The following is a 14,683-nucleotide window of genomic DNA, read 5'->3' on the forward strand; positions in this document are numbered from 1 at the left end:
ATAAGCGCAAGAAACTACTGTTTAGCAAAAGGTACTATACTCAATATCTTGTAATAACCTTTAGTGGAAAATAATCTGAAAAAGAATATATATATATATATATATATATGCATACATATATATATGTATGTGAATCATTTTGCTATACACCTGGAATCAACACAACATTATAAATTAACTACAGTTCAATTTTTTTAAAAAGCTGAAAGGGAATTCATCTAGAAAAACCACAGAAGTGAGAGAATAGAAGACTTGCTCTTAAAGGGCCCACATGCAGACTCACCCAACTCCAAAACCAGCATGAAAACACCAGATTAAAAAGCATATGTACTGCAGGTCAAAGGAAACCACTTACCAAGCTTGAAGCATCATCAGAGAGGCAGGAACCAGTTCAGATGCTCCCGGGAGACTAGGAGACATTGGCAGCAACCATTTTTGCCATTTCAGGGTACCTTGATAATTAGCAGGCACCATTTTGAAATTCTCCAAGTTTAGAGCACCAGTGAGTGTGTCCCGCTGAGAGTTCCATCCACTCCTGCACATCAGCCAAGTGACAGCCTTGCCTATCAGTGGTGCAGCCCTTGCAGGAAGGTCTCAAAGCCAGTCTGGAGGGTGTACCTCATCCACCAGCACAGCACGGCACCCGTGGCTATGTCCCCCAGCCATCTGGGGGGTCAGCCCAGCTCACGAGCCTGCCACAGAAGCAGCTATGGCCCCACAAGAAAGTGGGGTACATGCAGCCCACGTGGAAGACACCTGAATGCCTGGCTCTAGTGGCCAGGCAGAAATGCACCTCTGAGCCCCACAGCGCATTTCCTAAATAAGGTCACTCCTTCAAGACTGGGACGGATAGCTGATTCACCTAATACACAGACACAAACACAGAGAATTAAGAAAAATGAGACAGAGGAATATGCTCCAATGGGAAGAATAAGACAACATCTCAAAAATAACTAAATAAAGTGGAAATAAGCACTCTATCTGCTAAAGAGTTAATAGTAATAGTTATATAGATGACCACCAAACTCAGGAAATAAATGGATGGGCACAGTGAGAATGTCAACAGAGATAGAAAATATAAGAAAGTACCAAATAGAAGTTACACCTAAACTGAAAGATACACTAGAGGAGTTCACCACAGCAGACCGGATGAGCTAGAAGAACAAATAAGCAAACTGGAAGATAAAGTGATTGAACGCATCCAGACAGAACAGTAAAATGAAAAAGAACTTAAAAAGTGAAGACACCTAAAGGGAGCTTTGAGACAACATCAAGCAGAAGAGAAATTTGCATTATAGAGGTTCCAGATGGAGAGGATAAAGAAAAAGGACCAGAAAAATTATTTGAAGAAATAGTGGCTGAAAACTTCCCCAACGTGTGAAAGGAAATAGACATCCAGAGAAGTGCAGATGATTTCAAATAAGATGAATCTATAGACACACACACCAAGACATAATAGAATTAAAATAACAAAAGTTAAGGATAAAGAGGAAATTCTAAAAGGAGAAAGAGAAAAACAAGGTAACATACAAGAGGTCTATCAGTAGAATTCTCAGCGGAAACTGTACAGACCAGAAGGGAGTGGCATGATATACTAACAAACAGTGCTGAAAGTAAAAAAGAAATAAATGAAAGAAAGAAAGAAAAATTCTAGCCATGACTCTCTGCCTAGAAAGCTTATCATTCAGAACTGAAGAAGAGATCAAGAAAGAGAGATCAAGATAGAGAGATCTCTCAATAAGAGATCTTATTTTAAGATAATTAAAGCTAAAGGAGTTCATCATCACTAAACCAACCCAACAGGAAATGTTAAAGGGACTTTTTAAGCTGAAAAGAGAAAAAGAAATGGCATAATTAATAATAAGAAAATATACAAAAGTAAAAATCTCACTGAAAAGGTTAACATATAATAAACACAGTGAACTAGTCCCTTATAAAATAAGCAGGAAGGTCAAAAGACAAAAGCAATAAAATTAACTAAAATTAAAATAATTACTTAAGGGATGCATAAAATAAAGAGATTTAAAGTGAGTCACTGAAAGTATAAAATATGGGGATTCCTATGTTTAATCACTCAGTCATGTCTGACTCTTTGCGACCCCGTGGATTGTAGTCTACAGGTTCCTCGGACCTTGAGATTGTTCAGGCAAGAATACTGGAGTGGGTTGCCATTTCCTCCTCCAGGGGATCTTCTTAGCCCAGGAATAAAACATGGAAGAGTATCCAAAAAACAGAGTTTTGGAGTGTATTCAAATTTAAGTTGCTACCAACTTAAAACAGGCTAATTGTATAGCATGTTATAAGTGAACATCACAGTATGGCAACACATACCTATTGATACACTTTGAATGTAACTGGACTAAATTTATCAATCAGAATACATACAGTGGATGAATGGACAGAAAAAAAAGAAAAAGACCAAAATACAGGCTGCCTACAAGAGACGCAATTCAGAAGAAAGGACACACACAGACTAAAACTGAAGAGATGGAAAAAGGTATTCCATGCAAAGGGAAAGGAAAAGAAAGCTGAAATAGCCACACTCACATCAGACAAAATGGAATTTAAAACTAACAGTGAAATACAAGACAGAGAAGGGCATTATATAACAATAGGGTTGCTACTGAGCAACCAATGGGTCATCTATGAAATCAAAAATTATCTAGAGAGAAATGAAACAGAAATATGACATACTAAAATCCATGGGATACAGTAAAGAGAAGATTCTACACATGGACATCACCAGATGGTCCACACTGAAATCAGACTGATTATATTCTTTGCAGCCAAAGATGGAGAAGCTCTATACAGTCAGCAAAAACAAGACCAGGAGCTGACTGGCTCAGATCATAAACTTGTTATTACAAAATTCAGACTTAAATTGAAGAAAGTAGGGAAAACCACTAGACCATTCAGGTATGACCTAAATCAAATCCCTTACAATTACACAGTGGAAGTGACAAACAGATTCAAGGGATTAGATCTAATAGAGTTCCTGAAGAACTATGGACAGAGGTTCGTAACATTGTACAGGAGGCGGTGATCAAAACCATGCCCAAGAAGACATGCAAGAAGGCAAAATGGTTGTCTGAGATGGTCTTGCAAGCAGCTGAGAAAAGAAGAGGAGCAAAAAGCAAAGGAGAAAAGCAAAGATACATCCACCTGAATGCAGAAATCCAAACAATAGCAAAGAGAGATAAGAACGCCTTCCTCAGTGATCAATGCAAAGAAATAGAGGAAAACAATAGAATGGGAAAGACTAGAGATCTCTTCAAGAAAATCAGAGATACCAAGGGAACATTTCATGCAAAGATGGGCACTATCAAGGACAGAAACAGCAAGAATGTAACAGAAGCAGAAGATATTAAGAAGAGGTGGCAAGAATACACAGAAGAACTGTACAAAGGAGATCTTAATGACCCAGATAACCACAATGATGTGATCATTCACTTAGAGCCAGACATCCTGGAGTGTGAAGTCAAGTGGGTCTTAGGAAGTATCACTATGAACAAAGCTAGTGGAGGTGATGGAATTCCAGCTGACCTATTTCAAATCCTAAAAGATGATGCTGTGAAAGTGCTGCACTCAATATGCCAGCAAATGTGGAAAACTCAGCAGTGGCCACAGGACTGGAAAAGGTCAGTTTTCATTCCAATTCCAAAGAAAGGCAAAGCAAAAGAATGTTTAAACTACCGCACAATTGCATTCATCTCATACACTAGCAAAGTAATCCTCAAAATTCTCCAAGCTAGGCATCATTAGTACATGAACCAAGAATGTCCAGATGTTGAAGCTGGATTTAGAAAAGGCAGAAGAACCAGAGATCAAATTTGCCAACATCCATTGTATCATAGGAAAAGCGAGTTCCAGAAAAACATCTATTTCTGCTTTATTGACTATGCCAAAGCCTTTGACTGTGTGGATCATTACAAACTGGGGAAAATTCTTCAAGGGACGGGACTACCAGACTACCTGACCTGCCTCTTGAGAAATCTGTATTCAGGTCAAGAAGCAACAGTTAGAACTGGACATGGAACAACAGACTGATTCCAAATTGGGAAAGGAGTATGACAAGGGTGTATATTGTCACCTTGATTATTTAACTCATATGCAGAGTACATCATGTGAAATGCTGGACTGGATGAAGCACAAGCTGGAATCAAGACAGCCAGGAGAAATATTAATAACTTCAGATATGCAGATGACACCACCCTTATGGCAGAAAGCAAAGAGTAACTAAAGAGCCTCTTGATGAAAGTGAAGAAGGAGAGTGAAAAAGCTGACTTAAAACTCAACATTCAAAAAACTAAGATCACGGCATCCTGTCCCATCACTTCAAGGCAAATAGATGCGGAAACAATGAGAGACTTTATTTTCTCGGGCTCCAAAATCACTACAGATGGTTACTGCAGCCATGAAATTAAAAGATGTTTGCTCCTTGGAAGAAAAGCTATGACAACCCTAGACTGCATGTTAAAAAGCAGAGACATTACTTTACCAACAAAAGTCCACATAGTCAAAACTATGATTTTTCCAATAGTCATGTATGGATATGAGTTGGACCATAAAGAAAGCTGAGTGCCTAAGAATCGATGCTTTTGAACTGTGGTATTGGAGAAGACTCTTGAGAGTCCCTTGAACCACAAGGAGATTAAACCAGTCCATCCTAAAGGAAATCAGTCCTGAATATTAAATGGAAGGACAGATGCTGAGGTTGAAGCTCCAATACTTTGGCCACTGGATGTGAAGAACTGACTCATTGGAAAAGACCCTGATATGGGGAAAGATGGAAGGCAGCAGGAGAGGGGAACAACAGAGGATGAGACAGTTGGATGGCATCACCAACCCGATGGACATGAGTTTGAGCGAGCTCTGGGAGTTAGTGATGGACAGAGAGGCCTGGCGTGCTGTAGTCCATGGGGTGGCAAAGAGTCAGACATGACTGAATGACGGAACTGAACTGAAAGCAACTTTAAAAGTTCACGTCAATACAGGTTTGGCTCATAAAACAAGAAAAATTTCTCCAAAGTAATCTAACTTTACACGTAATGGGACTAGGAAAAGAAGAGCAAAAAAAGCTCAGAATTAGTAGAAGAGAGGAAATAATAAAGCTTAGGGCAGATATGAAAGGAACAGAGAAAAAACTAGTAGAAAAGATCAATGAAATGAAGACCTGGTTCTTTGAAAAGAAAACCAAAATGAACAAACCTTTAGCTAGAGTAACCAAAAAAATAAATAAAAAAGAGAGAGAGAACTCAAATAAATCAGAAATGAAATGAAAGAAAAAATGCTACAGCCTCAGAAATATAAAGGATCATGAGAGATCCAACAAATAATTATGTGCCAACAAGTTGGATAATCTAGAAGAAAGGGATAAATTCACAGAAACATATAACTTCCAACACTGAATCTTAATGATATAGAAAATCTGAAAAGATGAATCAATAGCAAAAAGACTAAAACTGTAATAAAAAAATACAATAAAAAACCCAGGACCAGATGGCTCACTGGCTAATTGCACAGAGTATTTCAAGAAGATTTAATATCCATCTTTCTCAAACTCTTCAAAAACTGAAGAGAAGAGAGACTTCCCACATATATTTTACATAGGAAGCATTACTATGATACCAAAACCATATGAGGGCATGACAGAAAAAAACTAAAGGCCAATATACTTGATAAATATGTATGTAAATATCCTCAATAAAATATTAGCAAATTTAATCCAAGATCATATATGATAACCACGTGAGATTTATTCCAAGGATGAAAGAATGGTTCAAATTCATGTATCAATCAATGTGATACATCAAAATGTATCAATAGATGTATAATCTCAATAGATGCAGAACAGAATCTGACACAGTTCAACAACTATTGATGATAAAAATTCGCAACAAAGTGGCCACAGACATAATACACCCCAACTCAATAAAATCCACATGTGACAAACCCACAGCTAACATCATACTCAATGGTGAAAAGCCAAAAGATTTTCCCCTAAGATCAGTAACAGGATAAGGGCATCTCTTCTTGCCACTTTTATTCAGCACAGTTTCAGATGTCCTAACCCAAAGCAATTAGGGGAAAAAAAAGAAATGAAAGGCATTCAAATCAGAAAGAACAAAGTAAAACTGCCACTACTTATAGATGACATGATACTATATAGATATAACTTAAGTTTCCATCACAAATAATCATGAATAACCAAAACAATCTTGACAAAGAAGAAGAAAGCTGGAGGAACCATGTACCTTGATTTCAAACTACAATACAAAGCTCTAGTAATGAAAACTGTATGGTACTGGCACATAAACAAACACACAAGTCAATGGAATAGAATTGAAAGTCCCAAAATATACTCACACATATATGGACAATTAATTTACAACAGAGGGGCAAACAACATATAATGGAGAAATGATAGTCTATTAGATAAACGGTGGGAAAACTTGGCAGACATGCAAAACAATGAAACCAGTCCACTATCTTACACCATCTGTGTGTGCACGAAGTGGCTTCAGTTGTGTCTGACTCTGTGACCTTATGAACTGTAGCCTACCAAGCTCATCTGACCATGGGATTCCCCAGGCAAGAATACTGGAGTAGGTTCCATTTCCTCCTCCAGGGGATCTTCTCAGCCCAGGAAGTAAACCCTCATCTCTTATGTCTCCTGCAGTGGCAGGCAGGTTCTTTACCACTAGCGGCCACCAGTGGGTTACAGTCCATAGGGTCACAAACAAAGGGCTACATCACACTAAAAAGCTTCTGAAGAGCAAAGAAAATTACCATCTAAATAAAAAGGCAACCTCCTGAAGGTAAACAGATATTTGTAAATTATATATTTGATATGGAGTTGATATCAAAAATATATAAAGAACTCACACAGTAGATGGCAAAGAATTAAGACATGGAGATCATTTTCCTCCCCCAAAATACATCGAAAATACATCTGCATGTGGAACAACTCCTACAGAACACCTGCTGAAAGCTGGCAGAAGACGTCAGACTTCCAAAAAGGTAAGCTAAACTCCGTATAAAGCAGTAGGGAAAAGGCAGTAAGAAAATAGAGAGACAAAGCAGACACCTTGGGGAGGGAGCTGTGAAGGTGGAAAAGTTTCTATACACTTGGAAACTTCCTCAGGGGCAGGGACAGGAGGGAGATACAGAACCTCAGAGACGAGCACAGCAACAAGTGCGTGCAAGACAAAGCAGAGAGAATTCGAAAGAAATCAAAGTTGACCAGCACTTCTCAGCCAAGAAGTTGTTTGCACACTCAAATGACGAGTACGGGTTCCTTCAGGGGTTGGACTCCAGGGAGAGGAATGGGGTTGACAACTGTGGAGATACTCTGAAGGGGTTAATACAACACAGTCGAGGGAGTCCAGGGGAAAACCTGGGTCTGCCAGAGAGGCAAGAGATCATTGTCCCAGAAACCCTCTAACTCCATGTACCCAGATCATAGGACCACCCCCACCACCACTTTGAGAGTGCTATAGGAGGGATGAGCTGGCTGGGGTCTGTGACTGCAGAGGAGGGCATGATGACCACCTCAGCAGCTGCCAAGCTGTATGCAGGGGCAGGTCACTACCCACAACTTTCAGGGAGCCTTTGCATCTTGGCTTTTCCTAGGAATCCATGACCCAAGGCCAATTCATCTGGGAGAGCACACAACATGGCTTAGCCTGTAGCAACATCTAGTAGGCCTCTACCACCTGAGGCACCCCCTGAACATCCCAATGGTGGCTATCTTATCCCTCCCTCTCCCCAGTCCAACTGAGCAAGTGAGTCTTAATAAGGGAACAGACACCAGAGGGCAGCCTACAACGAGGGGTGGGGCCCAAACAAAAGCAGAGCACCAAGGGGCTGTGACCAAGAGGAGGAAGGGAATTCACTCCTGCAGCAGCAGGTGCAGTGGATTATCCCCACAACTAGCTTGAGACTCTGGACTTGTGAACCTTGTGAACAAGCTGGACTAAGGCCAGATCTGAGTAGGAGCTGACCCCACAGTGCCCACAGCAAGTCCAGAAACCATACAATAAATACCAGAGGATTTTCTGAGTAGATAGATTGACTGGAGCACACTGTATGGTGAGGACAGCTGACATCACAAGGTAATATTCTCATTATTTTTTGTTCAGTCACTAAGTTGTGTCTGACTCATGGTGACCCATGGACTGCAGCCTGCCAGTCTCCACTGTTCTCCACCATCTCCTAGAGTTTCTTCAAATTCGTATCTATTGCATCAGTGATGCTATCTAACCATCTCATCCTCTGCTGCCCCCCTTCTCTTTTACCTTCAATCTTTCCCTACATCAGGGTCTCTTCCAATGAGTTGGCCTTTCACATTATGTGGCCAAAGTAATAGAGCTTTATTGTCAGCATTAGTCCTTCCAATGAATATAAAGGGTTGATCTCCATAGGGCTGATCTCCTTGCAGTCCAAGGGACTGTCAAGAGTCTTCTCAAGCATCACAATTTGAACACATCAGTTCTTCAGAGCTCATCCTTCTTTATGGTCAAACGCTCATATTGATACATGACTATTGGAAAAAAAAACATCGCTTTGAATATATGGAGCTTCACTGGCAAAGTAATATATCTGCTTTTTAATAAGCTGTGTAAGTTGGTTATAGCTTTCCTTCCAAGGAGCAAGCATCTTTTAATTTCATGGCTGAAATAATAGTCTGCAGTAATTTTGGAGCCCAAGAAAATAAAATCTGTCACTGCATCAACTTTTTCCCCTTCTGTTTGCCATAAAGTGATGGGATATATACATACATACATACATATATATATATATATATATATATATACATATATATATATACACACACACACAATTATCACTGATTTGTGTTGTTGTATGGCAGAAGCCAATAAAAAATTGTAAAGCAATTTTCCATCAATTAAAAAATAATTTAAAATGTTAAAAAAAAGACCTCACACAAAAAAACAATAACAAAACAATACAATCAAAAATAGGCAGTGGATCTGAATAGATATTTTTCCAAGGAAGACACAGAAATGGCCAACAGGAGCATGAATGAAAAAAAAATGTGCAGCATCACTAATTATTAGGGAAATGCAAATCAAAACCACAAAGACATATCCTCTCACATCTGCCAGGATGGCCATCATCCAAAGGAGAAGAAATAACTAATGTTGGAAACGATATGGATGAAAGGCAATCTTCTTACACTGTTGGTGGGACTATAAATTGGTACAGCCACTATGGAAAATGGTAAGGAAATTCTTTTAAAAATTAAGACTAGAACTACCATATGGTCCAGCTATTTTATTTCTGGTCATTTATTCGAATAACCCAAGAACATTAATCTGATTAGATACAGTCACTTCTGTGTTCACTGCAGCATAATTTACAATAATCAAGATATCATAACAACCTAAGTGTCCACTGATGGAGAATGGATAAAGAAGACACACCCACACAATGGAATACTACTCAGTCCTCAAAAACAATGAAACCCTGCCATTTGCAACAATATGGATAGATCTTGAAGGTGAAATAAGTCAAACAAATACTGTATGATTTCACTCATGTGTGGAATCTAAACAAACTAATAATGGAACAAAATAAAGCAATACAAACTCATAGGTACAGAGATCAGATTAGTGGTTACCAAAGAGGAAGAGGGTTTGGAGGATGGGTAAAATAAGTGAAGTGGGTCAACTATATGGTGGTGGATGGTAACTAGACTTGTAGTGGTCATCACTTTGAAGTATATACAGATATCAGATTATAATGTATACCCCAAAGTAACAGACTGGTTCCAAATAGGAAAAGGAGTACATCAAGGCTGTATATTGTCACCCTGCTTATTTAACTTCTATGCAGAGTACATCATGAGAAATGCTGGGCTGGATGAAGCACAAGCTGGAATCAAGATTGCTGGGAGAAATATCAATAACCTCAGATATGCAGATGATACCACCCTTATGGCAGAAAGTGAAGAAGAACTAAAGAGCCTCTTTATGAAAGTAAAAGAGGAGAGTGAAAAAGTTGGCTTAAAGCTCAGCATTCAGAAAACAAGGATCATGGAATCCGGTCCCATTACTTCATGGCAAATAGATGGGGAGACAGTAGAAACAGTGTCAGACTTTATTTTGGGGGGCTCCAAAATCACTGCAGATGGTGACTGCAGCCATGAAATAAAAAGATGCTTACTCCTTGGAAGAAAAGTTCTGACCAACCTAGACAGCATATTAAAAAGTAGAGACATTACTTTGCCAACAAAGGTCCATCTAGTCAAGGCTATGGTTTTTCCAGTAGTCATTTATGGATGTGAGAGTTGGACTATAAAGAAAGCTAAGCACTGAAGAATTGATGCTTTTGAACTGTTGTATCGGAGAAGATTCTTGAGAATCTCTTGGACTGTAAGGAGATCTAACCAGTCCATCCTAAAGGAAATCAGTCCTGAATTTTCATTGGAAGGACTGATGTTGAAGCTGAAACTCCAATACTTTGGCCACCTGATGCAAAGAGCCGACTCATTTGAAAAGACCTTGATGCTGGGAAAGATTGAAGGTGAGAGGAGAAGGGGACAATAGAGGATGAGATGGTTGGATGGCATCACCGACTCAATGTACATGAGTTTGAATAACCTCCGGGAGTTGGTGATGGACAGGGAGCCCTGGCATGCTGCAGTCCATGGGGTTGCAGAGTCTGAGTGACTGATCTGAACTAAACTGATGTCTATAAGCAACCATGGAAAGTGAAAATTCAATATTATAAATTGCTGTAATTAAATGAAACTCTTAAATATAAATTTAATGAAACATTTATAGAACCTGTATGCTGAAAATTACAAAATACCCATAAAAAAAAATCATCGAGTTAAACCACAATCACACATTGGGAGAGGCAACGTAGTATGTCAATTCTCCCCCAAATAATCTGTAGGTTTAACAAAGTGGCTATCAAATTTCCAGTAAGGTTTTTGTAGACATAGACAAGGTCACTCTGAATTTATAGAGACATAGGAAAACTAACTAAAAGAGCTAAAACAATTTTGAAAAATAAGAATAAACTGAGAGGAAAAACACTATTTAATGTTAAGCCTTACTTAAAACTAAAGCAAGCAAGACAACATCGCACTAGTTGATGGAGGGACACTGATTAAAAGAACAGAACAGAGAACTCAACAGCAGACCCACACAGATATGCCCAACTGACTTTGACAAAGACTTAAGGCAATTCAAAGGAGGGATATTATAACCTTTTCAAAGAAAGGAGTTGGACAACCTGGAAAGCCATAGGCAAAAAGAATTCTGAATGAAGTCTCATATATTATACAAGAATTCACAAAAATAGCTCAAAAATGAATCACAGACTTGTATGTAATCCTTAACTATAAAACTCAGAAGGAAACAGGAGAGAATCTTCAGGACACAGGGGTAGGCTAAGATTTCTTAGACTCGATACCTAAACACAACCCATCAAGAAGAATCATTTAAATAAAAATGTTTAAAACGTTACTCTGTGAAAAATCCAGTTAAGAATCTGACAAGCTATAGAAGGATAAAAAGTATTTTCAACAGATATCCAACTAGACTCATAGTTAGAATATAATATATAAAGAATTATTAAAATGCAAGAGTAAATAATAAATAATAAAATCAGCAATGATCAAATTAGGAAAAAAGCAAAATAAATGAACAGATACTTGATTAAAGAGGATACTCATACCTAATAAATACATAGGAAAATGTTCAACATTTTCCCATCATTAGTCATTGTGGAAATGCAAACTAAAACCACAATATTACTACATACCTATGAGAATGACCAAAGTAATAAATAAGGATAACATCAAATCCTTGTGAAGATGCAGTATAGCTGAGTCATGTATTTCTGAGAATGTAAATGGTACAGGCCTACTGAAATGGATATATAGTTTCTTATAAAACTAAACAGCTATGAATTATACAACCCGGCAACTATACTCTTGTCTAATTTATACCAGAGAAATAAAAACTTATGTTCACATAAAAACCTGCACATGAATGTTCATAGTAGCTACATTTATAGAAGCTTAAAACTGTAAACACCATAAATGTCCCTCAATGAATGGATATTTAAACACATGTTGTACATCTATACTATGGAATGTTATTTAGCCACTCTCAAAAGGTTAAGAGTTCATTTATATAATATTACTGAAATGCCATAATTATATATATATATATATGTTCAATTCAGTTCAATTGCTCAGTTGTGTCTGACTCTTTGAGACCCCATGGACTGCATCACGCCAGGCCTCCCTGTCCATCCCCAACTCCCGGATATGTGTGTATGTGTATATATATATAAAATGACACCGCTATTGAGGGAAGAGGAGGATGGAAATGAAGCAATTAGACTTTGTAATGGTTATTGATACTAGTCGAACCATGAAGACTTTTTTTCACTTGCCCTTAGTCTGAAGTTGTTTTTTACATTAAGTGAGGTAAAGGGTCAACAAAGCCAAGACAAAAAGAAAATCACAACATCCTCTGGAAGGCCAGGAAGAGGCCACCTGCCACAACTCTTTAGAGGCACTCACTGGAAGTCTAGGGCTGCCCTCGTAGATCAGTAGTTAAAGAATCTGCCTGCAGTGCAGGAGACCTGGGTTCAATCCCTGGGTCAGGAAGATCCTCTGGAGAAGGAATGGCAACCCAATCCAGTATCCTTGCCTGGAAAATCCCATGGACAGAGGAGCCTGGTGGGCTGCAGTCCATGGGGTCGCAAAGAGTTGGGCATGACTGAGTGAGTAACACTTTCACTTTCTTTACTGGAAGTCTATAAAATGGAGCCCATTCTGTGTTCTGCTTACTAAGAACATCAAAGGAACTCTGTTATAGTCATAACACATCTTGCCTGTTGATTACAAAGTGGATAAGGAATCCTGTAACAATTCACTAAAGTTCTCTGAAACTACTGCATCCTGGAAAAATGAAAAGCAATACCCAGGTAAGTACCAGGGAGAAGCACTCAGATGGTTAGAATCAAGTCCCATCAGTTCTTTCATCATTGGCCACCAATAATTTAAGCATCCTTCATCATTCAGTTTCTCTCTCTCTCTCTCTCTCTCTCTCTCTCTCTCTCTCTCTCTCTCTCTCTCTCTGACAGCGAGACAAGAATTTAATTAAGGTTACTGTATGGGCTGAAATTCCTGATATCAAACTCCCAAATTCCTCCTCGGTTCAGTTCAGTCGCTCAGTCCTGTCCGACTCTGTGACCCCATGAATCGCAGCACGCCATGCCTCCCTGTCCATCACCAACTCCCGAGGTTCACTCAGACTCGCATCCATCGAGTCAGTGATGCCATCCAGCCATCTCATCCTCGGTCATCCCCTTCTTCTCCTGCCCCCAATCCTCCTAGTTTCCACCTGATTAAAGATATGTAAGTATATCTTGGGTATTCATGCCCCGCAGGTCAAAGTCTATCAAAGTTTGGTCCACGGGCCACTGGTAGCATATTCCTGAGCTGTACTCCACATCTGCTGTAGCCTACCCTGGGAGGGGTGGGGAGGTAGAGATGAAGCCCCTACAGCTAGCAAGTACTCAGGAGCTTCTTAGGCAGAGCAGAAGTCAGAAAATCCAATTAGAAAAGTCAAAATGAGTAGGAGGACCAAGGGTACCCATATGGGCTACAAGGACTCAGAGGACTACCCCAAAGAAAACTCTGAGCAGCCTGGGAATTTTTAAAGCTCGCTGACTGTCTCCTCATGAACCTTTGGACCTGGTGCAGGAGGACGGCAGATATCGCTAGCACGGGGGCAGAGCGGTTCTAGGTTCTAAATCCTGGTCCTGGAACTTCCCTGCAGCAATGGCACTTTTGTTTACATACTCTTTTAGGTGCGATAGCTCAGATGCTGCAGAGTCTGCCTGCAAAGCAGGAGACCCCAGTTCGTTCTGTGGGTTGGGAAGATACCCTAGAGAAGAGAATGGCTACCCACTCTGGTATTCTTGCCTGGATAATCCCATGGACAGAGGAGCCTGGTGGGCTATATATAATCACAGGATCGCAAAGAGTCGGACACGAAAGAGCAACTAACATTCACTTTTCTTATGTGCTTTGGTGAGTTTTTAATCCCAGATAGGCAAAGATGGATGAAATTCATAGACTTACTACATACTCATGTTAGACAAGGAAGCAAAGACATAATCTCAACAGAGACCGAACAACTGTTAAATTCAGCTCTCATGGGCTGGTGCAGTTGTCCCAGATTTACCCCTCAATATTTCACAGTTATCCTCCTCACTGTTTTCCATCTTGCTTCCCTGTTAGTCACTGATGTGTAGCTATTATTTCATCTTCCTTACTCAACTCTAGCTCCAAGTCTGTCAGCAGAATCTATTTTTAAGCCAATAATCAACTAGAAGTAACAGGCAGCCCTTGTGTCTTCCTGCTATATTTAGATCTCTTATTTTTCATTTTTTCTTGTCCGTGCTCTGGCTACACCCTCCAGCAGACTGCTGACAGAAGAGATATCTGCTGTCTTTGCCTTCTGTTTGACTTGGACGTGGATCTAAATTCTCAACTGCAAGTTTATGTTTGCTGCAGTTTTCCTGTGGATTGTGTTTATCCAATCATTAAAATTTCCTTTTAGTCTTGCCTTGTAATGTGTTCCATGAAGAATCAGAGCTGAATTTAATATTGTTTTTCTGACTCTGTTAA

The 14,683-nt window shown here is 39.4% G+C and overlaps 1 protein-coding gene across 3 annotated transcripts in view; it reads right to left on the bottom strand.

Moving 5' to 3' along the window:
- The window catches only part of LOC138423781 (neuronal acetylcholine receptor subunit alpha-7), a 160,624-nt gene that overhangs the window by 52,677 nt on the left and 93,264 nt on the right, over positions 1-14,683 (bottom strand). The window lies entirely within an intron of this gene.

This window comes from Ovis canadensis, chromosome 18, assembly GCF_042477335.2.
Source record: "Ovis canadensis isolate MfBH-ARS-UI-01 breed Bighorn chromosome 18, ARS-UI_OviCan_v2, whole genome shotgun sequence".
Classification (NCBI taxonomy): domain Eukaryota; kingdom Metazoa; phylum Chordata; class Mammalia; order Artiodactyla; family Bovidae; genus Ovis; species Ovis canadensis.